Source organism: Anas platyrhynchos, chromosome 11, assembly GCF_047663525.1.
Source record: "Anas platyrhynchos isolate ZD024472 breed Pekin duck chromosome 11, IASCAAS_PekinDuck_T2T, whole genome shotgun sequence".
NCBI classification, from domain to species: Eukaryota; Metazoa; Chordata; class Aves; order Anseriformes; family Anatidae; genus Anas; species Anas platyrhynchos.
Window position 1 is genome coordinate 3,301,909 of NC_092597.1, and position 24,867 is coordinate 3,326,775.

General features: G+C 50.1%; 1 long non-coding RNA gene across 1 annotated transcript; it reads left to right on the plus strand.

Annotated features, from left to right (window-relative positions):
* Positions 1 to 283: 283 nt before the first annotated feature.
* Positions 284 to 6,343, plus strand: LOC140003405 (uncharacterized). Its single transcript, XR_011811946.1, has 2 exons — positions 284 to 905; positions 5,818 to 6,343. It is a non-coding gene; the product is annotated as an uncharacterized lncRNA (long non-coding RNA).
* The last annotated feature ends 18,524 nt before the right edge of the window (positions 6,344 to 24,867 follow it).

Consider the following 24,867-nt stretch of genomic DNA (forward strand, 5'->3'; position numbering starts at 1 on the left):
TGCTTTTTCTGAGGCCCGCTTTTTCATTCTCCCATTGTGCCGAGGGCTATATTTAGGCTTGCGGTGAAAGAGTGAACGCGGAGGGTCCAGTTGCATGTGGGGCTGCATAAAGGCTCCCCTGGATAGTTCAGTTGTACCCAAAGCCTTCCTTTGGGGGCACTTTTGGATGGGCGAATGGGGCTTGAAACGCGTTTTCGGGGGCCCGATTTTTCAGTCGTCTGCCATGCCGGACAGAGTAATACTTAGGGTTGCTGTGAAACAGCGAATACGGAGTGTAGAGGAATGGCTTGAGGGTAGAGGTCACCTAAACATTGAGCAATTAGATGAGGACGATCTTGCCAAATACCGCACACCACTAGTATATGATTAGGCTAACCGTAAAACATAAGGCTTGCAGCTGACAGCTGTAAAAGGGATAGAAGAACAGTGTCCTTGGACCAAGGAATACAGTGTCCTTGGGGCTATAGTTAGCTCTAAAAAGAGAACTTGTGGTTATAGCTGTCTGCACTAACAGGATATAGCAATAATCAATCATGATCTTAGCTTTTGTAACATGTATGAGCTAATTATCTTGTACCGAATATATATCGACGGAGCTATCTAGTAACGTTGAAGCATACTGATCACTCATATTGAGTGCTTGTGTCTTCCTTCCGTCGACAACAAATGGCGCCCAAACAGGGATCCTGCCGGACGGGGACTCAGTACGAGTAAGCCGGAATTATAAGTCGATGGAAAACAAAGGGAAAGCCGGTCCTGATTGAAGAATTTAAGGAGTACTCGGATTTATAAAAGAACTGTACAGGAGGTGACGAAGAGAGGATCACCCGGGACGAACCCATAGTGGGTCCCGCCGGAACGCCGCAACAGGTCTGCCAGAAGTTTTGCAAAGGAGCAACGGTACCGTGAGTAAAATGGAGAGACAAGCGGCTTATGATTTACTTAAATGCTTTTTAGAAAATCGTAAAGTGTTAGATATAGATTGTCCAAAAGAATTACCTGGATTGTTAGCATACGGGGTGGCAAAGGGTTGCTTTATCAATCCTGACACAGTGTTTGAACAAGCGGAGTGGCGAAAGTTCGGGGAGAAGTTGTTTGAGGATTTGATTAATATGCAGAAGGCAGCTAAGATATTAATGAAGCCATGGAGGGCTGTGATAAATGCATTAGCAATACATAAAGCAGAACAGAAGGTTGCTGCTGCTGCGGCAGAGCGCTTAGGGGGAACTAACAGTCAGAAAGAACTGGAAATTAATCAGTACCCGCTTCCACCTTCAGTGAGAACATTTACAATAACCCAACAAGGTGGGTCAGTGCCCAGTGCACCTCCACCTCCGCCAGAAGCCCCTGAAGCAGAGGGTTTAGAAAAGAAAACGAGCATGAATCCATTTGTAGAAGACGTGCAAGGACGAGGTAGAGAGGGACTATGGGCAAAAATAGCAGAAGAAGCCATGCAGGAGGGTAATTATGAGACAGCGGCACAATTAACTCAGGCGTTCCCTGTAGTCTATTCTCCCCCCGATGCTCAGGGTAATGTAACTGTTAATATGACCAATTTAGACTGGAAATTATTAACCCAATTGCGCTCTACAGTGAGTGATTTTGGAATAAAGGGAGAACCTACACGACAGATGTTGGACTATATTTGGGGAACGAATATACTGCTGCCAGGAGATATACGTAGCATTATGAAATTAATATTGACACAACATCAGCAGCTATTGTTTAATGCACACTGGCACTCGGTATGCCAGGAGTCTGTCGCTGTGATACGACAACCAGAGGATCCACTACATGGGGTAACCTTAGAAGAGCTTATGGGCCTGGGACCCTACTTTCGTCTTGAAGCGCAGGCTTTGCTGGGCCCCGATAAAGCTAAAGAATCCATGGGGCTAGCAAGGAGGGCCTTGGATCAAATCAAAGAACCAGGGGGAATTCCATCGTACATGGGAATCAAACAAGGTAGGGAGGAGCCTTTTGGGCTGTTTATTGATCGGGTTGCGAATGCCATACAAGCGGCAGGGGTGCCAGACTATCTCAAAGGCACGATTCTTAAACAATGTGCATTGCAAAATTGTAACCCATCTATGCGTAATATACTGGCTACACTGCCGAGTACATGGACAATAGAAGAGGGACTTGAGAGAATGGCACAAGTGCCGGTAGGACCACAAGCTATGTTAATTGAGGCTATTAAACAAGTAGGGGAGAGTATCTCCAAGGGATTGAAACAGAATCAGGAACAAGTTTTCGCTGCCCTTGCTCCCTTGCAAAAACTGATAGGACCCCATGCATCAGGACGCCAAGCATTACGATGCTATAGATGCGGGATTGCGGGACACATGAAACGACAGTGCAAAACGGCAAACGTTTGGTGTCCGTCATGCCGCTCGAATACGCATAATGAATCCGCATGCCGCAAAGGAGGACAGGGAAACGGGAAAGCCAGCGGGAAGAGTCGCCCCTCAACGACACAAAAAGCGGCTTTCCCCACCACGGCAGCGACAACAGCAGCACCAATCGGAGCAACGAACCCTTTTGTCTCCAGCCAGCCACAAGCGGGAGCCTGGGACTGGACTTGGCAACGGCAGTAAATGTTACATTATGGGACTCTAAACCAACAAGAGTTAACTCCGGTGTGATAGGACCCGTGAAAATTAACGGCGAGCCCGTGGGTGCCTTGCTTATCGGAAGATCATCTGCCACTTTAAATGGAATACAAGTGCTAACAGGACTAATCGATAAAGATTATACCGGGGATATACAAATAATTGTTTCGGCTATGTTTCCGCCAGTATTTATTCCAAAGGAGACGCGCATAGCACAGCTAATACCACTACCCCATCTAGCGGCCAGCATTCCACCTGCAAGAGAAGCGCCGCGCAACAAAGGAGCATTTGGATCCACAGGTGGAATGGCCATGCTAACGGTGGGACTACAGCAAAGACCACGAAGGCCTGTCACCCTTAAATACAATGGGGAAACTATAAGAGTCAACGCCCTATTGGATACTGGGGCTGATATATCAATCATCAGCACAGAGAACTGGCCTCAGCACTGGCCAACAGTCGAGACAAGTACAACCATCAGCGGGGTCGGCGGAATGACTTTTGCTCGTCGATCCCCACCCCAACAATGGACGTTGGGGGACAAAACAGTGGAATGTACAGTCTCTATATTACCGCTCCCAGATGGAGTGCATGCCCTGGTAGGTCGCGACATCCTAGCACAAATGGGAGTGGTGTTAACCACTGATCACATGAATGCCTGCCCTTTATAGATGCGGCCATTGCTTGGACTTTCCCGATCCCTATCAGGTGGAAAACTGAGGAGCCTGTTTGGGTGGAGCAGTGGCCTTTAAAAAGGGAAAGTCTGATACACGCACATGAACTGATAAAGGAGCAGTACCTGCAAGGACACTTACAATTATCTACCAGCCCCTGGAATACTCCGATTTTTGTAATAAAGAAGAAATCCGGAAAGTACAGACTGTTACATGACTTACGTGCAGTTAATAAACAAATGTATAACATGGGCGCACTGCAACCAGGACTACCTAATCCTGCCATGATTCCTGAAGGATGGCGATTGTTAATCATAGACTTGAAGGACTGCTTTTTCACTATTAAACTCCACGAGAGCGACAAGCAGAGATTTGCATTTACACTGCCCGCTATAAATCGAGAAGGGCCGGACCAGCGATTTGAATGGACTGTGTTACCACAAGGGATGCGAAATTCGCCCACGCTGTGTCAGTTATATGTGGATGCAGCTCTCCAACCAATACGTAAACAATGGGATAAGATGATAATATACCATTACATGGATGATATATTGCTAGCACAACCATCGCCGTTTACGTTGCAGCAAAAATCCGAACTGACAGAACAGTTAAAATGGGCCGGATTGGTAATAGCCCCGGAAAAGATACAGGAATCAAGCCCATGGAAATACCTGGGCTGGCAGATCACTGAAACGAAAATTCAACCACAAAAATTAACACTCACAGCGGACATTAGAACTCTCAACGATGCCCAAAAACTAATGGGGGATTTACAGTGGCTACGACCAGTCGTTGGAATTCCGAATGAACTGCTAAACGCATTAAGACCTTTGCTGAGGGGCACAGACCCAGCGACACCCGTTACGGTGTCAGAGGATCAACAGAAAATCATACAGGATATTGCATCTATGATTACAACGCATGTCACCCATCGACGCATAGAAAATCAGCCCCTTGACCTCACAATATTATGTGGACCTCAATACCTAATGGGAGCTATAACGCAACAAAAAATAAAAGCGGGGGAAAAGGGGCCAGTGGTAAGAGTGCTAGAATGGATAGCACCGCCATTACAGCCAAGAAGAACAATCCAAGAAAAAATTTTGACCCTAGCAGAATTAATAAAAAGGGGAAGAGAACGTATACTACAAATAGATGGTGCCCCACCGAATGCTATCTGGCTACCTATCAAGCCTAATGACTTGGAATGGTTTCTACGAAATTCCTCGGACTTACAAGCAGCATTGCTACAGGATGGAGCAGAGATAATAGCAAAACCATTACCATCAACAACGCTAGCATGGATGCAAAATCAAAATTGGTTGGTAATACCGAAAAGATCACCAATACCACACGAGAATGCAGTTACAGTTTTTACGGATGCAGGAAAACGATCACGAACTGCTGCGATAACCTGGAAAGAAGAACAAACTTGGAGACATCAGATTTTACAAGCACAGCAAAAGGATTCTCTGCAAACATTGGAATTGTTTGCAGTGGTCTGGGCTTTTGTGAAATGGAAGGATGCCCCGCTGAACGTGATTTCTGACTCCCTCTACGTGGTGGGAATTGTTAATGCATCGAAGACGCAAGCCTCCGGGATGTTAAAAATGAACGACTAGCAGAATTGTTAATTAGCCTGCAACACGCTATTGAACAGAGAACGGAGCCTTATGCCATGATTCACATTAGAAGCCATCAGTGGGAGGAAGGCCTGGGAGAGGGCAATGCACGGGCAGACAGACTGGTCGCAAGTGTCACTAGAGAAGTGCCGTTGTCACCCTTTTGCAGGGCGCGTGAGGCACACGCAATATTCCACCAAAATGCCAAAGGGCTAGCCAAAGCGTATCGAATATCAAGAGCCGATGCGCAAGCTATAGTAAAGTCCTGCCCAATATGCAGCCACCATAATGCAGGAGCAGGGTTGGGAACAGGGGTGAACCCCCGAGGACTAAAGGTTAACGAAGTTTGGCAAATGGATGTTACACACATTGCCAGCTTCGGAAGATTAAAATACTTACATGTTACAATTGATACCTATAGCCATATGATTTGGGCTACCCCGCAATCAGGGGAAAGAGCTAGGGACATGCGCAGACACCTTACGAGCTGTTTTGCTGTGATGGGTGTGCCTGAAACAATAAAGACAGATAACGGACCTGCATATACAAGTGGAGCGACCAAAAATTTTATGGACTTATGGAATATCAAACATATTACGTGCATACCATATTCTCCAACAGGACAGGCCATTGTAGAAAGAGCCAATGGAACGCTAAAACAATATTTAGAGAAATTTAAGGAGATCACAGATGCTAGGGAAAGGATAGACAAAGTATTATTTGTATTAAACTACCTGTGCATATTTGGTGAGGATGATGAGCCACCTGCAATTCGTCACCACTTGGTGGACCGAAAGAATAATAATCAAAGCATGAGAGTTAGATATCGAGACATGAAAACAGGTCAATGGCTAGGGCCAGTCGACGTAATTTATATAGGTAGGGGTTATGTGTGTGTCTCTTCCCCCACAGGTCCTGTCTGGGTCCCTAGCCGCTTCGTGAGACCCGCCGTCGAAGAAGGAACAGCAGAAAGAGGACCCCAACATGATCGAGAGAAGAATGATCAGTGCGACGATGCTGGGCTTGATACTAATGGCCACCAGAGTACACACCATAACAAAGATCAGTCCACATGACAATATGTGGGTCACTTGGGCTAATCAAACAGGTCAATCGGCATTTTGTCTGTCCCTGGCTACTGCCAGAGACCCCTTCCGAACCTGTCTTTTTGGGGTCCCCATTGGAGATCCTACGGAGTTACAATCATTGTTCAAAGAATATGTTAATGTAAGCGCGGGTTCCTTTTACTATTATTGTAATGGCACTAAGTTTACCGGAGATGGAACAATTGAGAATCTGATTTGTAAGAATGATTCGACAGCAAACAATGTGGTGACACTACTAAAAAGATTACATAAAACGTTGCCCTGGGACCCGCAAGAATTAGACCTTTTGGGTTCGGTGGCCGTTGGTAATAGCAGCCAAAACTGGACTCGAACATGTTTTATACTAAGGACTGGAGGCCAGCGAGGACAGTGGACCAATATTACAAGCAAGACATATGGGTTTGATCCAGAGGGACCATACTGTGGGTATAATGACAGCAGCGACAATGTCACTGTGTTCGGGGCCAGGGTAACCGCTCGGGTTGGTCTTCGGGGACCTAAGGCATTACCCCCGGGAATATTCTTAATTTGCGGGGACAGGGCATGGCAGGGAGTACCAGCTAACCCAATGGGGGGTCCCTGTTACATAGGCCGACTAACACTTTTCGCTCCTAATCTACACGATCAACAATGGTTAAATTTAACTCGAGCAATGCAGATTTATAAACGATCCAAGCGTAGTCTAACGACATTAGGGTCTGACTGTAAAGATGATGTGCAGTTGTGGGGCCCCGCAAAAAGGATTTTCGCTGCGGCTTTAGCGCCAGGAGTAGCAGTTGCTCACGCTATGACTAATTTAGGAAAGCTTGCTTGCTGGGCTGTTAAGCAATCAAATGTTACAACAGAAATAATTACTGAATTGTCACAAGACATGGACAGCTTGCGGCATGCCGTACTGCAAAATAGAGCTGCTATTGATTTTTTGCTATTAGCACAAGGACATGGATGTGAAGACTTTGAGGGAATGTGTTGCTTTAATCTTTCGGATCATGGCCAATCAATCCATGACCAGCTAAAGTGGCAAAAGGTTCACACTCAGAAGGTTACGATAGAGAATGACTGGTTTGAAGGTATATTTAGGAGGTTATTCGGCAATATTGGAGGTTGGTTTATGGGACTGATCAGAGAAGGTTTACGCATCTTGCTAATAATCATACTAATCATAATTGCCGCGAAAATAATCTTTAGTTGCTTGACCAGAAAGCTTGAACAGCTATCGGAGAAGGTTTTTCTGATCCAAAATAAAAACGGGGGAATTGTAGAGGAATGGCTTGAGCGTAGAGGTCACCTAAACATTGAGCAATTAGATGAGGACGATCTTGCCAAATACCGCACACCGCTAGTATAAGATTAGGCTAACCGTAAAACATAAGGCTTGCAGCTGACAGCTGTAAAAGGGATAGAAGAACAGTGTCCTTGGACCAAGGAATACAGTGTCCTTGGGGCTATAGTTAGCTCTAAAAAGAGAACTTGTGGTTTTAGCTGTCTGCACTAACAGGATATAGAAATAATCAATCATGATCTTAGCTTTTGTAACATGTATGAGCTAATTATCTTGTACCGAATATATATCGACGGAGCTATCTAGTAAAGTTGAAGCATACTGATCACTCATATTAAGTGCTTGTGTCTTCCTTCCATCGACAACATACGGAGGGTCCAATTGCATGTGGGGCTGCATAAAGGCTCCCCTGGGGAGTTCACTTGTACTTAAAGCCTTCCTTTGGGGGCACTTTTCGATGGTCCAAGGGGAATCGCAATGCTTTTTCTGAGGCCCGCATTTTCAGTCTTCTCCCATACAGCCGAGGGTTATATTTAGGCTTGTGGTGAAAGAGTGAACGCGGAGGGTCCAGTTGCATGTGGGGCTGCATAAAGGCTCCCCTGGGGAGTTCACTTGTACCCAAAGCCTTCCTCTGGGGGAACGTTTGGATGGGCGAAATGGGCTTGTAACGCATTTTCTTTGGCCCGAGTTTTCAGTTGACTGCCAGGCGGGCCAGGGCTATATTTAGGGTTGCTGTGAAAGGGCGAATGCGGAGGGTCCAGTTGCATGTGGGGCTGCGTTAAGGCTCCCCTGGGGAGTTCAGTTGTACCCAAAGCCTTCCTTTGGGGTCTCTTTTGGATGGGCGAAAGGGTCTGGTAAGGCGTTTTCTTTGGTCAGATTTTTCAGTCATCTCCGATGCCGGCTAGGGCTATATTTAGGCTTGCTGTGAAATAGTGAATACGGAGGGTCAAATTGCATGTGGGGCTTCATAAGGGCTCCCCTGGGGAGTTCAGATGTACCCAAAGCCTTCCTTTGGGGCACTTTTGGATGGTCAAAAGAGACTCGCAATGCGTTTTCTGAGGCCCGCTTTTTCAGTCTTCTCCCATTGCGCCAAGGGTTATATTTAGGCTTGCGGTGAAAGAGTGAACCCGGAGGGTCCAGTTGCATGTGAGGCTGCATAAAGGCTCCCCTGGGCAGTTCATTTGTACTCAAAGCCTTCCTTTGGGGGCACTTTTGGATGGGAGAATGGGGCTTGCAAAGCGTTTTCGGGGTCCCGATTTTTCAGTCGTCTGCCATGCCGGACAGAGTAATACTTAGGCTTGCGGTGAAAGAGTGAACGCGGAGGGTCCAGTTGCATGTGGGGCTGCATAAAGGCTCCCCTGGGGAGTTCACTTGTACTCAAAGCCTTCCTTTGGGGGCACTTTTCGATGGTCCAAGCGGAATCGCAATGCGTTTTCTGAGGCCCGCTTTTTCAGTCTTCTCCCATTGCGCCGAGGGTTATATTTAGGCTTGCGGTGAAAGTGAACGCAGAGGGTCCAGTTGCATGTGGGGCTGCATAAAGGCTCCCCTGGGGAGTTCACTTGTACCCAAAGCCTTCCTCTGGGGGAACATTTGGATGGGCGAATGGGGCTTGAAACGCGATTACGGCGGCCCGATTTTTCAGTAGTCTGCCATGCCGGACAGAGTAATACTTAGGGTTGCCGTGAAACAGCGAATACGGAGGGTCCAGTTGCATGTGGGGCTGCGTAAAGGCTCCACTGGGGAGTTCAGTTGTACTCAAAGCCTTCCTTTGGGGGCACTTCTGGATGGGCGAAAGGGGCTCGGAAAGCGTTATCTGGGCCTGAGTTTTCAGTTTTCTGCCATACCGGACAGAGTAATACTTAGGGTTGCTGTGAAACAGCGAATACGGAGGGTCCAGTTGCATGTGGGGCTGCATAAAGGCTCCCATGGGGAGTTCACTTGTACCCAACGCCTTTTTTTGGGGGCACTTTTGGATGGGAGAATGGGGCTTGAAACTCTTTTTCTGGGGCCCGAGTTTTCAGTCGATTGCCAGGCGGGCCAGGGCTTTATTTAGGGTTGCTCGGAAAGAGCGAATACGGAGGGTCCAGTTACATGTGGGGCTGCGTTAAGGCGCCCCTGGGGAGTTCAGTTGTACCCAAAGCCTTCCTTTGGGGGCACTTTTGGATGGGCGAAAGGGTCTTGTAAGGCGTTTTCTTTAGCCTGATTTTTCAGTCATGTCCGATGCCTGCTAGGGCTATATTTAGGCTTGCTGTGAAAGAGTGAATACGGAGGGTCCAGTTGCATGTGGGGCTGCATCAAGGCTCCCCTGGGGAGTTCACTTGTACTCAATGCCTTCCTCTGGGGGAACTTTTGGATGGGCGACATGGGCTTGTAACGCATTTTCTTTGGTCCGAGTTTTCAGTCGAATGCCAGGCGGGCCAGGGCTATATTTAGGGTTGCTGTGAAAGAGCGAATACGGAGGGTCATGTTGCATGTGGGGCTGCATAAAGGCTCCCCTGGGGAGTTCAGTTGTACCCAAAGCCTTCCTTTGGGGGCACTTATGTATGGGCGAATGGGGCTTGAAACGCGTTTTCGGGGGTCCGATTTTTCAGTCGTCTGCCATGCTGGACAGAGTAATACTTAGGGTTGCTGTGAAACAGCGAATACTTAGGGTCCAGTTGAATCTGGGGTTGCATAAAGGCTCCCCTGGGGAGTTCACATGTACCCAAAGCCTTCCTTTGGAGCACATTTGGATGGTCAAAAGAGATTCGCAATGCGTTTTCTGAGGCCCGCTTTTTCAGTCTTCTCCCAATTCGCCAAGGGATATATTTAGGCTTGCGGTGAAAGAGTGAACGCGGAGGGTCCAGTTTCATGTGGGGCTGCATAAAGGCTCCCCTGGGGAGTTCAGATGTACCCAAAGCCTTCCCTTGGGGGCACTTTTGGATGGGCGAAAGGGTCTGGTAAGGCGTTTTCTTTGGTCCAATTTTTCAGTCATCTCCGATTCCGGATAGGGCTATATTTAGGCTTGCTGTGAAATAGTGAATACGGAGGGTCCAGTTACATGTGGGGCTGCATAAAGGCTCCCCTCGGGAGTTCAGATGTACCCAAAGCCTTCCTTTGGGGCACTTTTGGATGGTCAAAAGAGACTCGCAATGCGTTTTCTGAGGACCGCTTTTTCAGTCTTCTCCCATTGCGCCAAGGGTTATATTTAGGCTTGCGGAGAAAGAGTGAACCCGGAGGGTCCAGTTTCATGTGAGGCTACGTAAAGGCTCCCCTGGGGAGTTCAGTTTTACCTGAAGCCTTCCTTTGGGGGCACTTTTGGATGGGCGAATGGGGCTTGCAACGCCTTTTCGGGGGCCCGATTTTTCAGTCGTCTGCCATGCGGGACAGAGTAATACTTAGTGTTGCCGTGAAACAGCGAATACGGAGGGTCCAGTTGCATGTGGGGCTGCATAAAGGCTCCCCTGGGGAGTTCAGTTTTACCCAAAGCCTTCCTTTGGGGTCACTTTTGGATGGGCGAAAGAGACTCGCAATGCGTTTTCTGAGGCCCGATTTTTAAGTCTTCTCCCATTGCGCCGAGGGCTATATTTATGCTTGCGGTGAAAGAGTGAACGCGGAGGGTGCAGTTTCATGTGGGGCTGCATAAAGGCTCCCATGGGGAGTTCACTTGTATTCAAAGCCTTCCTTTGGGGGCACTTTTGGATGGGCGAAAGGTGCTTAGAATGAGTTTTCTGTGGCCCGAGTTTTCAGTCTTCTGCCATGCTGACTAGGGGTATATTTATGGTTGCTTGGAAACAGCGAATACGCAGGGTCCAGTTGCGTGTGGGGCTACGTAAAGGCTCCCCTGGGGAGTTCATTTGTACTCAAAGCCTTCCTCTGGGGTCACTTTTGGGTGGGCAAAAGGGGCTTGGAATGAGTTTTCTGGGGCCCGAATTTTCAGTCGTCTCCCATGCCGGCTAGGGATATGTTTAGTGTTGCTTGGAAAGAGTGAACCGGGAGGGTCCAGTTGCATGTGGGGCTGCATAAAGGCTCCCCTGGGGAGTTCACTTGTACCCAAAGCCTTCCTTTGGGGGCACTTTTGGATGGGGGAATGGGGCTTGCAACGTGTTTTCGGGGGCCCGATTTTTCAGTCGTCTGCCATGCGGGACAGAATAATACTTAGTGTTGCCGTGAAACAGCGAATACTGAGGGTCCAGTTGCATGTGGGGCTGCATAAATGCTCCCCTGGGGAGTTCAGTTTTACCCAAAACCATCCTTTGGGGTCACTTTTGGATGGGCGAAAGGGTCTTGTAAGGCGTTTGCTGAGGCCCGATTTTTCAGTCATCTCCGATGCCGGCTAGGGATATATTTAGGCTTGCTGTGAAAGAGCTAATAAGGAGGTCCAGATGCATGTGGGGCTGCATAAAGGCTCTCCTGGGGAGTTCACTTGTACTCAAAGCCTTCCTGTGGGTGCACTTTTGGATGGGCAAAAGGGGCTCGCAATGCGTTTTCTGGGGCCCGAGTTTTCAGTCGTCTCCCATGCCGGCTAGGGATATATTTATTGTTGCTCGGAAAGAGCGAACCCGGAAGGTCCAGTTGCATGTGGGGCTGCATAAAGGCTCCCCTGGTGAGTTCAGATGTACCCAAAGCCTTCCTTTGGGGTCACTTTTCGATGGTCCAAGGGGAATAGTAATGCTTTTTCTGAGGCCCGCTCTTTCAGTCTTCTCCGTTTCAGGCTAGGGCTATATTTAGGCTTTCTGTGAAAGAGTGAACCCGGAGGGTCCAGTTTCATGTGAGGCTACATAAAGGCTCCCCTGGGGAGTTCACTTGTACCCAAAGCCTTCCTTTGGGGGCACTTCTGGATGGGCGAAAGTGTCTTGTAAGGCGTTTTCTGGGCCCCGATTTTTCAGTCATCTCCGATGCCGTCTAGGGCTATATTTAGGCTTGCTGTGAAAGAGTGAACGCGGAGGGTCCAGTTGCATGTGGGGCTGCATAAAGGCTCCCCTGGGGAGTTCACTTGTACCCAAAGCCTTCCTTTGGGGGCACTTCTGGATGGGCGAAAGTGTCTTGTAAGGCGTTTTCTGGGCCCCGATTTTTCAGTCATCTCCGATGCCGGCTAGGGCTATATTTAGGCTTGCTGTGAAAGAGTGAACGCGGAGGGTCCAGTTGCATGTGGGGCTGCATAAAGGCTCCCCTGGGGAGTTCAGATGTACCCAAAGCTTTTCTTTGGGGGCACTTTTGGATGGTCCAAGGGGAATCGCAATTCGTTTTCTAAGGCCCGCTTTTTCAGTCTTCTCCCATTGCGCCGAATGTTATATTTAGGCTTGCGGTGAAAGAGTGAACGCGGAGGGTCCAGTTGCATGTGGGGCTGCATAAAGGCTCCCCTGGGAATTCACTTTTACCCAAAGCCTTCCTTTGGGGTCACTTTTGGATGGGCGAATGGGGCTCGGAAAGCGTTTTCTGGGGCCCGAATTTTCATTCGTCTCCGATGCCGGCTAGGGCTATGTTTAGTGTTGCTCGGAAAGAGCGAACCCGGAGGGTTCAGTTACATGTGGGGCTGCATAAAGGCTCCCCTGGGGAGTTCACTTGTACCCAAAGCCTTCCTTTGGGGGCACTTTTGGATGGGCGAAAGGGGCTTGTAAGGCGTTTGCTGAGGCCCGATTTTTCAGTCATCTCCAATGCCGGCGAGGGCTATATTTAGGCTTGCTGTGAAAGAGCGAACCCGGAGGGTCCAGTTTCATGTGGGGCTGCATAAAGGCTCCCCTGGGGAGTTCACTTGTACCCAAAGCCTTCCTTTGGGGGCACTTCTGGATGGGCGAAAGGGGCTCGGAAAGCGTTTTCTTGGGCCCGAGTATTCAGTCGTCTCCCATGCCGGATAGGGATATGTTTAGTGTTGCTTGGAAAGAGCGAATACGGAGGGTCCAGATGCATGTGGGGCTGCGTTAAGGCTCCCCTGGGGAGTTCAGATGTACCCAAAGCCTTCCTTTGGGGGTACTTTTCGATGGGCGAAAGAGACTCGCAATGCGTTTTCTGAGGCCGCTTTTTCAGTCTTCTCCCTATTCGGCTAGGGCTATATTTAGGCTTGCGTAGAAAGAGTGAACGCGGAGTGTCCAGTTGCATGTGGGGATGCATAAAGGCTCCCCTGGGGAGTTCACTTGTATTCAAAGCCTTCCTGTGGGGGCACTTTTGGATGGGCGAAAGGGGCTTGGAATGAATTTTCTGTGGCCCGAGTTTTAAGTCTTCTGCCATGCTGGCTAGTGTTATATTTAGGGTTGCTCGTAAACTGCGAACGCGGAGGGTCCAGGTGCATGTGGGGCTGCATAAAGGCTCCCCTGGGGAGTTCACTTGTTCTCAACGCCTTCCTTTGGGGGCACTTTTGGATGGGCGAAACGGTCTTGCAAAGCGTTTTCTTTGGCCCGATTTTTCAGTCATCTCCGATGCCGGCTAGGGCTATATTTAGGCTTGCTGTGAAAGAGTGAACGCGGAGGGTCCAGTTGCATGTGGGGCTGCGTTAAGGCTCCCCTGGGGAGTTCAGATGTACCCAAAGCCTTTCTTTGGGGGCACTTTTCGATGTTCCAAGGGGAATCGCAATGCCTTTTCTGAGGCCCGCTTTTTCAGTCTTCTCCCATTGCGCCCAGGGTTATATTTAGCCTTGCGGTGAAAGAGTGAACGCGGAGGGTCCAGTTGCATGTGGGGTTGCGTAAAGGCTCCCCTGGGGAGTACACTTGTACCCAAAGGCTTCCTTTGGGGGCACTTTTGGATGGGCAAATTGGGCTTGTAATGCGATTTGTGGGGCCCGAGTTTTCAGTCGTCTGCTCTGCGGGCCAGGGATATATTTAAGGTTAATGTGAAAGAGCGAATACGGAGGGTCCAGTTGCATGTGGGGCTGCATAAAGGCTCCCCTGGGGAGTTCACCTGTACCCAAAGCCTTCCTTTGGGGGCACTTCTGGATGGGCGTAAGGGGCTCTGAATGCGTATTCTTGGGCCCGAGTATTCTGTAGTCTCCCATGCCGGATAGCGATATGTTTAGTGTTGCTCGGAAAGAGCGAATACGGAGGGTCCAGATGCATGTGGTGCTGCATAAAGGCTCCCCTGGGGAGTTCACTTGTACTCAAAGCCTTCCTTTGGAGGCACTTTTGGATGGGCGAAAGGGGCTTGGAATGAATTTTCTGTGGCCCGAGTTTTCAGTCTTCTGCCATGCTGGCTAGTGTTATATTTAGGGTTGATCGTAAACTGCGAGTGCGGAGGGTCAGGTGCATGTGGGGCTGCATAAAGGCTCCCATGGGGAGTTCACTTGTACCCAACGCCTTCCTTTGGGGGAACTTTTGGATGGGCGAAAGGGTCTTGCAAAGCGTTTTCTGGGGCCCGATTTTTCAGTCAACTCCGATGCCGGCTAGGGCTATATTTAGGCTTGCTGTAAAAGAGAGAACGCGGAGGGTCCAGTTGCATGTAGGGCTGCGTTAAGGCTCCCCTGGGGAGTTCAGATGTACCCAAAGCCTTTCCTTGCTGGCACTTTTGGATGGTCCAAGGGGAATCGCAATGCGTTTTCTGAGGCCCGATTTTTCAGTCTTCTCCCATTGCGCCGAGGGATATATTTAGCCTTACGGTGAAAGAGTGAACGCGGAGGGTCCAGTTGCATGTGGGGCTGCAGAAAGGCTCCCCTGGGGAGTTCACTTGTACCCAAAGCCTTCCTTTGGGGGCACTTTTGGATAGGCAAATGGGGCTTGTAATGCGTTTTCTGGGGCCCGACTTTTCAGTCGTCTGCCCTGCGGGCCAGGGATATATTTAGGGTTGATGTGAAAGAGCGAATACGGAGGGTCCAGTTGCATGTGGGGCTGCATAAAGGCTCCCCTGGGGAGTTCAGTTTTACCCAAAGCCTTCCTTTGGGGGCACTTCTGGATGGGCGAAAGGGTCTTGTAAGACGTTTTCTGGGGCCCGATTTTTCAGTCTTCTCCCATTGCGCCGAGGGCTATATTTAGGCTTGCGGTGAAAGAGTGAACACGGAGGGTCCAGTTGCATGTGAGGCTGCATAAAGGCTCCCCTGGGAATTCACTTTTACCCAAAGCCTTCATTTGGGGTCACTTTTGGATGGGAGAAAGGGTCTTGAAATGAGTTTCCTGGGGCCCGAGTTTTCAGTCTTCTGCCATGCTGACTAGGGTTATATATATGGTTGCTCGGTAACAGCGAATACGGAGGGTCCAGTTGCATGTGGGGCTGCGTAAAGGCTCCCCTGGGGAGTTCATTTGTACTCAAAGCCTTCCTTTGGGGTCACTTTTGGATGGGCGAAAGGGGCTTGGAATGAGTTTTCTGGGGCCCGAATTTTCATTCGTCTCCCATGCCGGCCTGGAATATGTTTAGTGTTGCTCGGAAAGAGCGAACCCGGAGGGTTCAGTTGCATGTGGGGCTGAATAAAGGCAACCCTGGGGAGTTCACTTGTACCCAAAGCCTTCCTTTGGGGACACTTCTGGATGGGCGAAAGGGGCTTGTAAGGCGTTTTCTGAGGCCCGATTTTTCAGTCATCTCCGATGCCGGCGAGGGCTATATTTAGGCTTGCTGTGAAAGAGCGAATCCGGAGGGTCCAGTTTCATGTGGGGCTGCATAAAGGCTCCCCTGGGGAGTTCAGTTGTACCCAAAGTCTTCCTTTTGGGGCACTTCTGGATGGGCGAAAGGGGCTCGGAAAGCGTTTTCGTTGGCCCGAGTATTCAGTCGTCTCCCATGCCGGATAGGGATATGTTTAGTGTTGCTGGGAAAGAACGAATACGGAGGGTCCAGATGCATGTGGGGCTGCATAAAGTCTCCCCTGGGGAGTTCACTTGTACCCAAAGCCTTCCTTTGGGGGCACTTTTGGATGGTCCAAGGGGAATCGCAATGCGTTTTCTGAGGCCCGCTTTTTCAGTCTCCTCCCATTGTGCCAAAGGATATATTTAGGCTTGCGGTGAAAGAGCGAACCCGGAGCATCCAGTTTCATGTGGGACTGCATAAAGGCTCCCCTGGGGAGTTCAGTTTTACCCAAAGCCTTCCTTTGGGGGCACTTTTGGATGGGCGAATGGGGCTTGCAACGCATGTTCTTTGGCCCGAGTTTTCAGTCATCTCCGAAGCCAGCTAGGGCTATATGTAGGCTTGCTGTGAAAGATTGAACGCGGAGGGTCCAGTTGCATGTGGGGCTGCATAAAGGCTCCCCTGGGGAGTTCACATGTACTCAAAGCCTTCCTTTGGGGACACTTTTGGATGGGCGAATGGGGCTCGGAAAGCGTTTTCTGGGGCCCTAGTTTTCAGTCTTCTGCCATGCTGACTAGGGATATATTTATGGTTGCTCTGAAAAAGCGATTAAGGAGGGTCCAGTTGCATGTGGGGCTGCATAAAGGCTCCCCTGGGGAGTTCACTTGTACCCAAAGCCTTCCTTTGCGAGCACTTTTGGATGGCCGAAAGGGTCTTGTAAGGCGTTTGCTGAGGCCCGATTTTTCAGTTATCTCCGATGCCAGCTAGGGATATATTTAGGCTTGCTGTGAAAGAGCGAATAAGGAGTGTCCAGTTGCATGTGGGGCGGCATAAAGGCTCCCCTGGGGAGTTCACTTGTACTCAAAGCATTCCTTTGGGGGCACTTTTGGATGGTGGAAAGGGGCTTGGAATAAGTTTTCTGGGGCCCGAATTTTCAGTCGTCTCCAATGCTGTCTAGGGATATATTTAGGGTTGCTGTGAAAGAGCGAATAAGGATGGTCCAGTTGCATGTGGGGCTGCGTAAAGGCTCCCCTCGGGAGTTCAGATATACCCAAAGCCTTCCTTTGGGGGCACTTTTGCATGGTCCAAGGGGAATCCTAATGCGTTTTCTGAGGGCTCCTTTTTCAGTCTTCTCCCTTTGCGCCGAGGGCTATATTTAGGCTTGCGGTGAAAGAGTGAACGCGGAGGGTCCAGTTTCATGTGGGGCTGCATAAAGGCTCCCCTGGGGAGTTCACTTGTACCCAAAGCCTTCCTTTGGGGGCACTTTTGGATGGGCGAAATGGGCTTGTAACACGTTTTCTGGGGACCGAGTTTTCAGTCGTCTGCCATGCGGGCCAGTGTTATATTTAAGGTTGCTGTGAAAGAGCGAATATGGAGGGTCCAGTTGCATGTGGGGCTGCATAAATGCTCCCCTGGGGAGTTCAGATGTACTCAAAGACTTCCTTTGGGGGCGCTTTTGGATGGTCGAAAGAGACTCGCAATGCATTTTCTGAGGCCCGCTTTTTCAGACTTTTCCCATTACGCCTTGGGGTATATTTAGGCTTGCTGTGAAAGAGTGAACGCGGAGGGTCCAGTTGCATGTGGGGCTGCATAAAGCCTCCTCTGGGGAGTTCACTTGTAACTAAACCTTCCTTTGGGGGCACTTCTGGATGGTCCAAGGGGAATCGCAATGCGTTTTCTGAGGCCCGCTTTTTCAGTCTTCTCCCATTGCGCCTAGGGTTATATTTAGGCTTGCGGTGAAAGAGCGAACCCGGAGCATCCAGTTTCATGTTGGACTGCATAAAGGCTCCCCTGGGGAGTTCAGTTTTACCCAAAGCCTTCCTTTGGGGGCACTTTTGTATGGGCGAATGGGGCTTGCAACGCATGTTCTTTGGCCCGAGTTTTCAGTCATCTCCGATGCCAGCTAGGGCTATATGTAGGCTTGCTGTGAAAGATTGAACGCGGAGGGTCCAGTTGCATGTGGGGCTGCATAAAGGCTCCCCTGGGGAGTTCTCTTGTACCCAACGCCTTCCTTTGGGGGCACTATTGGATGGGCGAGTGGGGCTTGGAATGCGTTTTCTGGGCCCCGAGTTTTCAGTCGACTACCAGGCGGGCCAGGGTTATATTTAGGGTTGCTGTGAAAGAGCGAATACGGAGGGTCCAGTTGCATGTGGGGCTGCCTTAAAGCTCCCCTGGGGAGTTCATTTGTACCCAAAGCCTTCCTTTGGGGGTACTTTTGGATGGGCGAAATGGACTTGTGAGGCGTTTTCTTTGGCCTGATTTTTCAGTCATTTCCGATGCCGGCTAGGGTTATATTTAGGCTTGCTGTGAAAGAGCGAATACGGAGGGTCCAGTTGCATGTGGGGCTGCATAAAGGCTCCCCTGGGGAGTTCACTTGTACTCAAAGCCTTCCTTTGGGGTAACTTTTGGATGGGTGAAAGGGGCATGGAACGCATTTTCTTTGGCCCGAGTTTTCAGTCTTCTGCCATGCTGACTAGGGATATATTTATGGTTGCTCTGAAATCGAATAAGGAGGGTCCAGTTGCATGTGGGGCTGCATAAAGGCTCCCCTGGGGAGTTCACTTGTACCCAAAGCCTTCCTTTGCGAGCACTTTTGGATGGCCGAAAGGGTCTTGTAAGGCGTTTTCTGAGGCCCGATTTTTCAGTTATTACCGATGCCGTCTAGGGATATATTTAGGCTTGCTGTGAAAGAGCGAATAAGGAGTGTCCAGTTGCATGTGGGGCGGCATAAAGGCTCCCCTGGGGAGTTCACTTGTACTCAAAGCATTCCTTTGGGGGCACTTTTGGATGGTGGAAAGGGGCTTGGAATAAGTTTTCTGGGGCCCGAATTTTCAGTCGTCTCCAATGCTGTCTAGGGATATATTTAGGGTTGCTGTGAAAGAGCGAATAAGGAGGGTCCAGTTGCATGTGGGGCTGCATAAAGGCTCCCCTGGGGAGTTCAGATATACCCAAAGCCTTCCTTTGGGGTCACTTTTGGATGGTCAAAAGAGACTCGCAATGCTTTTTCTGAGTCCCGCCTTTTCAGTCTTCTCCCATTGCGCCGAGGGCTATATTTAGGCTTGCGGTGAAAGAGTGAACCCGGAGCATCCAGTTTCATGTGCGGCTGCATAAAGGCTCCCCTGGGGAGTTCACTTGTACCCAAAGCCTTCCTTTGGGGGCACTTTTGGATGGGCGAAAGGGGATTGCAACGCGTTTTTGTGGACCCGATTTTTCAGTCGTCTGCCATGCGGGACAGAATAATACTTAGTGTTGCCATGAAACAACGAATACGGAGGGTCCAGTTGCATGTGGGGCTGCATAAAGGCTCCCCTGGGGAGTTCGCTTGTACTCAAAGCCTTACTTTGGGGTCACTTTTGGATGGGCGAAAGGGGATTGGAATGAGTTTTCTGGGGCCCGAGTTTTCAGTCTTCTGCCATGCTGACTTGGGTTATACTTATGGTTTCTCGGAAACAGCGAACACGGAGGGTCCAGTTGCATGTTGGGCTTAGTAAAGGCTCCCCTGGGGAGTTCATTTGTACTCAAATCCTTCCTTTGGGGTCACTTTTGGATGGGCGAATGGGGCTTTTAACGCATTTTATTTGGCCCAAGTTTTCAGTCGACTGCCAGGCGGGCCAGGGCTACATTTAGGGTTGCTTTGAAAGAGCGAATATTGAGGGTCCAGTTGCATGTGGGGCTGCATAAAGGCTCCCCTGGGGAGTTCAATTGTACCCAAAGCCTTCCTTTGGGGGCACCTTTCAATGGTCCAAGGGGAATCAAAATGCGTTTTCTGAGGCCCGCTTTTTCAGTCTTCTACCGTTGCGTAGAGGGCTATGTTTAGGCTTGCGGTGAAAGAGTGAACGCAGACGGTCCAGTTGCATGTGGGGCTGCATAAAGGCTCCCCTGGGGAGTTCACTTGTACTCAAAGCCTTCCTTTGGGGACACTTTTGGATGGGCGAATGGGGCTCGGAAAGCGTTTTCTGGGGCCCTAGTTTTCAGTCTTCTGCCATGCTGACTAGGGATATATTTATGGTTGCTCTGAAAAAGCGAATAAGGAGGGTCCAGTTGCATGTGGGGCTGCATAAAGGCTCCCCTGGGGAGTTCACTTGTACCCAAAGCCTTCCTTTGCAAGCACTTTTGGATGGCCGAAAGGGTCTTGTAAGGCGTTTGCTGAGGCCCGATTTATCAGTTATCTCCGATGCCGGCTAGGGATATATTTAGGCTTGCTGTGAAAGAGCGAATAAGGAGTGTCCAGTTGCATGTGGGGCGGCATAAAGGCTCCCCTGGGGAGTTCACTTGTACTCAAAGCATTCCTTTGGGGGCACTTTTGGATGGTGGAAAGGGGCTTGGAATAAGTTTTCTGGGGCCCGAATTTTCAGTCGTCTCCAATGCTGTCTAGGGATATATTTAGGGTTGCTGTGAAAGAGCGAATAAGGAGGGTCCAGTTGCATGTGGGGCTGCGTAAAGGCTCCCCTCGGGAGTTCAGATATACCCAAAGCCTTCCTTTGGGGTCACTTTTGGATGGTCAAAAGAGACTCGAAATGCGTTTTCTGAGGCGCGCTTTTTCAGTCTTCTCCCATTGAGCCGAGGGCTATATTTAGGCTTGCGGTGAAAGAGTGAACCCGGAGCATCCAGTTTCATGTGCGGCTGCATAAAGGCTCCCCTGGGGAGTTCACTTGTACCCAAAGCCTTCCTTTGGGGGCACTTTTGGATGGGCGAAAGGGGATTGCAACGCGTTTTTGGGGACCCGATTTTTCAGTCGTCTGCCATGCGGGACAGAGTAATACTTAGTGTTGCCATGGAACAGCGAATACGGAGGGTCCAGTTGCATGTGGGGCTGCATAAAGGCTCCCCTGGGGAGTTCAGATGTACCCAAAGACTTCCTTTGGGGGCGCTTTTGGATGGTTGAAAGAGACTCACAATGCGTTTTCTGAGGCCCGCTTTTTCAGACTTTTCCCATTGCGCCTAGGGGTATATTTAGGCTTGCTGTGAAAGAGTGAACCCGGAGGGTCCAGTTGCATGTGGGGCTGCATAAAGGCTCCTCTGGGGAGTTCACTTGTAACTAAACCTTCCTTTGGGGGCACTTCTGGATGGTCCAAGTGGAATCGCAATGCGTTTTCTGAGGCCCGATTTTTCAGACTTCTGCCATGCTGACAAGGGTTATATTTATGGTTGCTCGGAAACAGCAAATACGCAGGGTCCAGTTGCATGTGGTGCTGCATAAAGGCTCCCCTGGGGAGTCCACTAGTACTCAAAGCCTTCCTTTGGGGTCACTTTTGGATGGATGAAAGGGGCTTGGAATGAGTTTTCTGGGGCCCGAGTTTTCAGTCTTCTGCCATGCTGACTATGGTTATATTTATGGTTGCTCGGAAACAGCGAATACGGAGGGTCCAGTTGCATGTGGGGCTGCATAAAGGCTCCCCTGGGGAGTTCACTTGTACCCAAAGCCTTCCTCTGGGGGCACTGTTGGATAGGCAAAAGGGGCTTGGAATGAATTTTCTGGGGCCCGAATTTTCAGTCGTCTCCCAAGCCGTCTACGGCTATGCTTAGTGTTACTCGGAAAGAGCGAACCCGGAGGGTCCAGTTGCATGTGGGGCTGCATAAAGGCTCCCCTGGGGAGTTCAGATGTACCCAAAGCCTTCCTTTGAGGGCACTTTTCGATGGTCCAAGGGGAATCGCAATGCGTTTTCTGAGGCCCGCTTTTTCAGTCTTCTCTTATTGCGCTAAGGGCTATATTTAGGGTTGCTGTGAAAGAGTGAACGCGGAGGGTCCAGTTGCATGTGGGGCTGCATAAAGGCTCCCCTGGGGAGTTCACTTGTACCCAAAGCCTTCCTTTGGGGGCACTTTTGGATTGGCGAAAGGGTCTTGTAATGCATTTTCTGGGGTCGAATTTTCTGTCTTCTGCCATGCTGGTTAGGGTTATATTTATGGTTGCTCGGAAACAGCGAATACGGAGGGTCCAGTTGCATGTGGGGCTGCAAAAAGGCTCCCCTGGGGAGTTCACTTGTACTCCAAGCCTTCCTTTGGGGGCACTTCTGGATGAGCGAATGGGGCTTGTAACGCGTTTTCGGGGGTCCGAATTTTCAGTCGTCTCCCATGCCGGCTAGGGTTATATTTAGGGTTGCTCGGAAAGAGCGAACCCAGAGGGTCCAGTTGCATGTGGGGCTGCATAAAGGCTCCCCTGGGGAGTTCACTTGTACCCAAACCCTTCCTTTGGGGGCACTTTTGGATGGGCGAAAGTGTCTTGTAAGGCATTTTCTGGGGTCTGAGTTTTCAGTCTTCTACCATGCTGGCTAGGCTTATATATAGGGTTGCTCGGAAACAGCGAATACAGAGGGTCCAGTTGCATGTGGGGCTGCGTAAAGACTCCCCTAAGAAGTTCACTTGTACCCAAAGCCTTCCTCTGGGGGCACTTTTGGATTGGAGAAAGGGGCTCGGAATGCGTTTTCTGGAGCCCAAGTTTTCAGTCGTCTCCCATGCCGCCTAGTGCTATGTTTAGTGTTGCTCGGAAAGAGAGAACCCGGAGGGTCCAGTTGCATGTGGGGCTGCATAAAGGCTCCCCTGGGGAGTTCACTTGTACCCAAAGCCTACCTTTGCGAGCACTTTTGGATGGCCGAAAGGGTCTTGTAAGGCGTTTTCTGACGCCCGATTTTTCAGTCATCTCCGATGCCGGCTAGGGATATATTTAGGCTTGCTGTGAAAGAGCGAATAAGGAGTGTCCAGTTGCATGTGGGGCGGCATAAAGGCTCCCCTGGGGAGTTCACTTGTACCCAAAGCCTCCCTCTGGGGGCACTTTTGGATGGGCAAAAGGGGCTCGGAAAGCGTTTTCTGGGGCCCGAGTTTTCAGTCGTCTGGCATGGCGGCTAGGGCTATGTTTAGTGTTGCTCGGAAAGAGCGAACCCGGAGGGTCCAGTTGCATGTGGGGCTGCATAAAGGTTCCTCTGTGGAGTTCACTTGTACCCAAAGCCTTCCTTTGGGGGCACTTTTGGATGGTCCAAGGGGAATCGCAATCCGTTTTCTGAGGCCCGTTTTATCAGTCTTCTGCCTTAGCGCCGAGGGCTATATTTAGGTTTGCGGTGTTAGAGTGAACCCGGAGGGTCCAGTTGCATGTGGGGCTGCATAAAGGCTCCCCTGGGGAGTTCACTTGTACCCAAAGCCTTCCTTTGGGGGCACTTTTGAATGGGCGAATGGGGCTTGAAATGCTTTTTCTGTGGCCCGAGTTTTCAGTCTTCTGCCATGCTGGTTAGGGCTATATTTAGGGTTGCTTGTAAACAGCGAACACGGAGGGTCCAGTTGCATGTGGGGCTGCGTAAAGGCTCCCCTGGGGAGTTCACTTGTTCTCAAAGCCTTCCTTTGGGGGCACTTCTGGATGGGCGAGGGGGCTTAGAATGCGTTTTCTGGGGCCCGAGTTTTCAGTCGTCTCCCATGCCGGTTAGGGCTATGTTTAGTGGTGCTCGGAAAGAGCGAACCCGGAGGGTCCAGTTGCATGTGGGGCTGCATAAAGGCTCCCCTGGGGAGTTCACTTGTACCCAAAGCCTTCCTTTGGGGTCACTTTTGGATGAGCGAAAGGGGCTTGAAATGAGTTTTCTGGGGCCTGAGTTTTCAGTCTTCTGCCATGCTGGCTAGGTTTATATTTATGGTTGCTCGGAAACAGCAAATACGCAGGGTCCAGTTGCATGTGGTGCTGCATAAAGGCTCCCCTGGGGAGTTCATTTGTACTCAAAGCATTCCTTTGGGGTCACTTTTGGATGGGCAAAAGGGGCTTGGAATGAGATTTCTGGGGAACGAATTTTCAGTCGTCTCCCATGCCGGCTAGGGTTATGTTTAGTGTTGCTCGGAAAGAGCGAACCCGGAGGGTCCAGTTGCATGTGGGGCTGCATAAAGGCTCCCCTGGGGAGTTCAGATGTACCCAAAGCCTTCCTTTGGGGGCACTTTTGGATGGTCAAAAGAGACTCGCAATGCGTTTCCTGAGGCCCGCTTTTTCAGTCTTCTCCCATTGCGCAAAGGTGTATATTTAGTCTTGCGGTTACAGAGTAAACGCGGAGGGTCCAGTTGCATGTGGGGCTGCATAAAGGCTCCCCTGGGGAGTTCACTTGTACCCAAAGTGTTCCTTTGGGGGCATAATTTGGATGGGCGAATGGGGCTTGTAATGCATTTTCTTTGGCCCGAGTTTTCAGTCGACTGCCAGGCAGGCCAGGGCTATATTTGGAGTTGCTGTGGAAGAGCGAATACGGAGGGTCCAGTTGCATGTGGGGATGCATAAAGGCTCCCCTGGGGAGTCCACTAGTACTCAAAGCCTTCCTTTGGGGTCTCTTTTCGATGGTCCAAGGGTAATCGCAATGCGTTTTCTGAGGTCCGCTTTTTCAGTCTTCTCCCATTGCGCCGAGGGCTATATTTAGGCTTGCGGTTAAAGAGTGAACCCGGAGGGTCCAGTTGAATGTGGGGCTGCATAAAGGCTCCCCTGGGGAGTTCACTTGTACTCAAAGCCTTCCTTTGGGGTCACTTTTGGATGGACGAAAGGGGCTTGGAATGAATTTTCTGGGGCCCGAGTTTTCAGTCTTCTGCCATGCTGACTATGGATATATTTATGGTTGCTCGGAAACAGCGAATACGGAGGGTCCAGTTGCATGTGGGGCTGCATAAACGCTCCCCTGGGGAGTTCACTTGTACCCAAAGCCTTCCTCTGGGGGCACTGTTGGATAGGCAAAAGGGGCTTGGAATGAGTTTTCTGGGGCCCGAATTTTCAGTCGTCTCCCAAGCCGTCTACGGCTATGTTTAGTGTTGCTCGGAAAGAGCGAACCCGGAGGGTCCAGTTGCATGTGGGGCTGCATAAAGGCTCCCCTGGGGAGTTCAGATGTACCCAAAGCCTTCCTTTGGGGGCACTTTTTGATGGTCCAAGGGGAATCGCAATGCCTTTTCTGA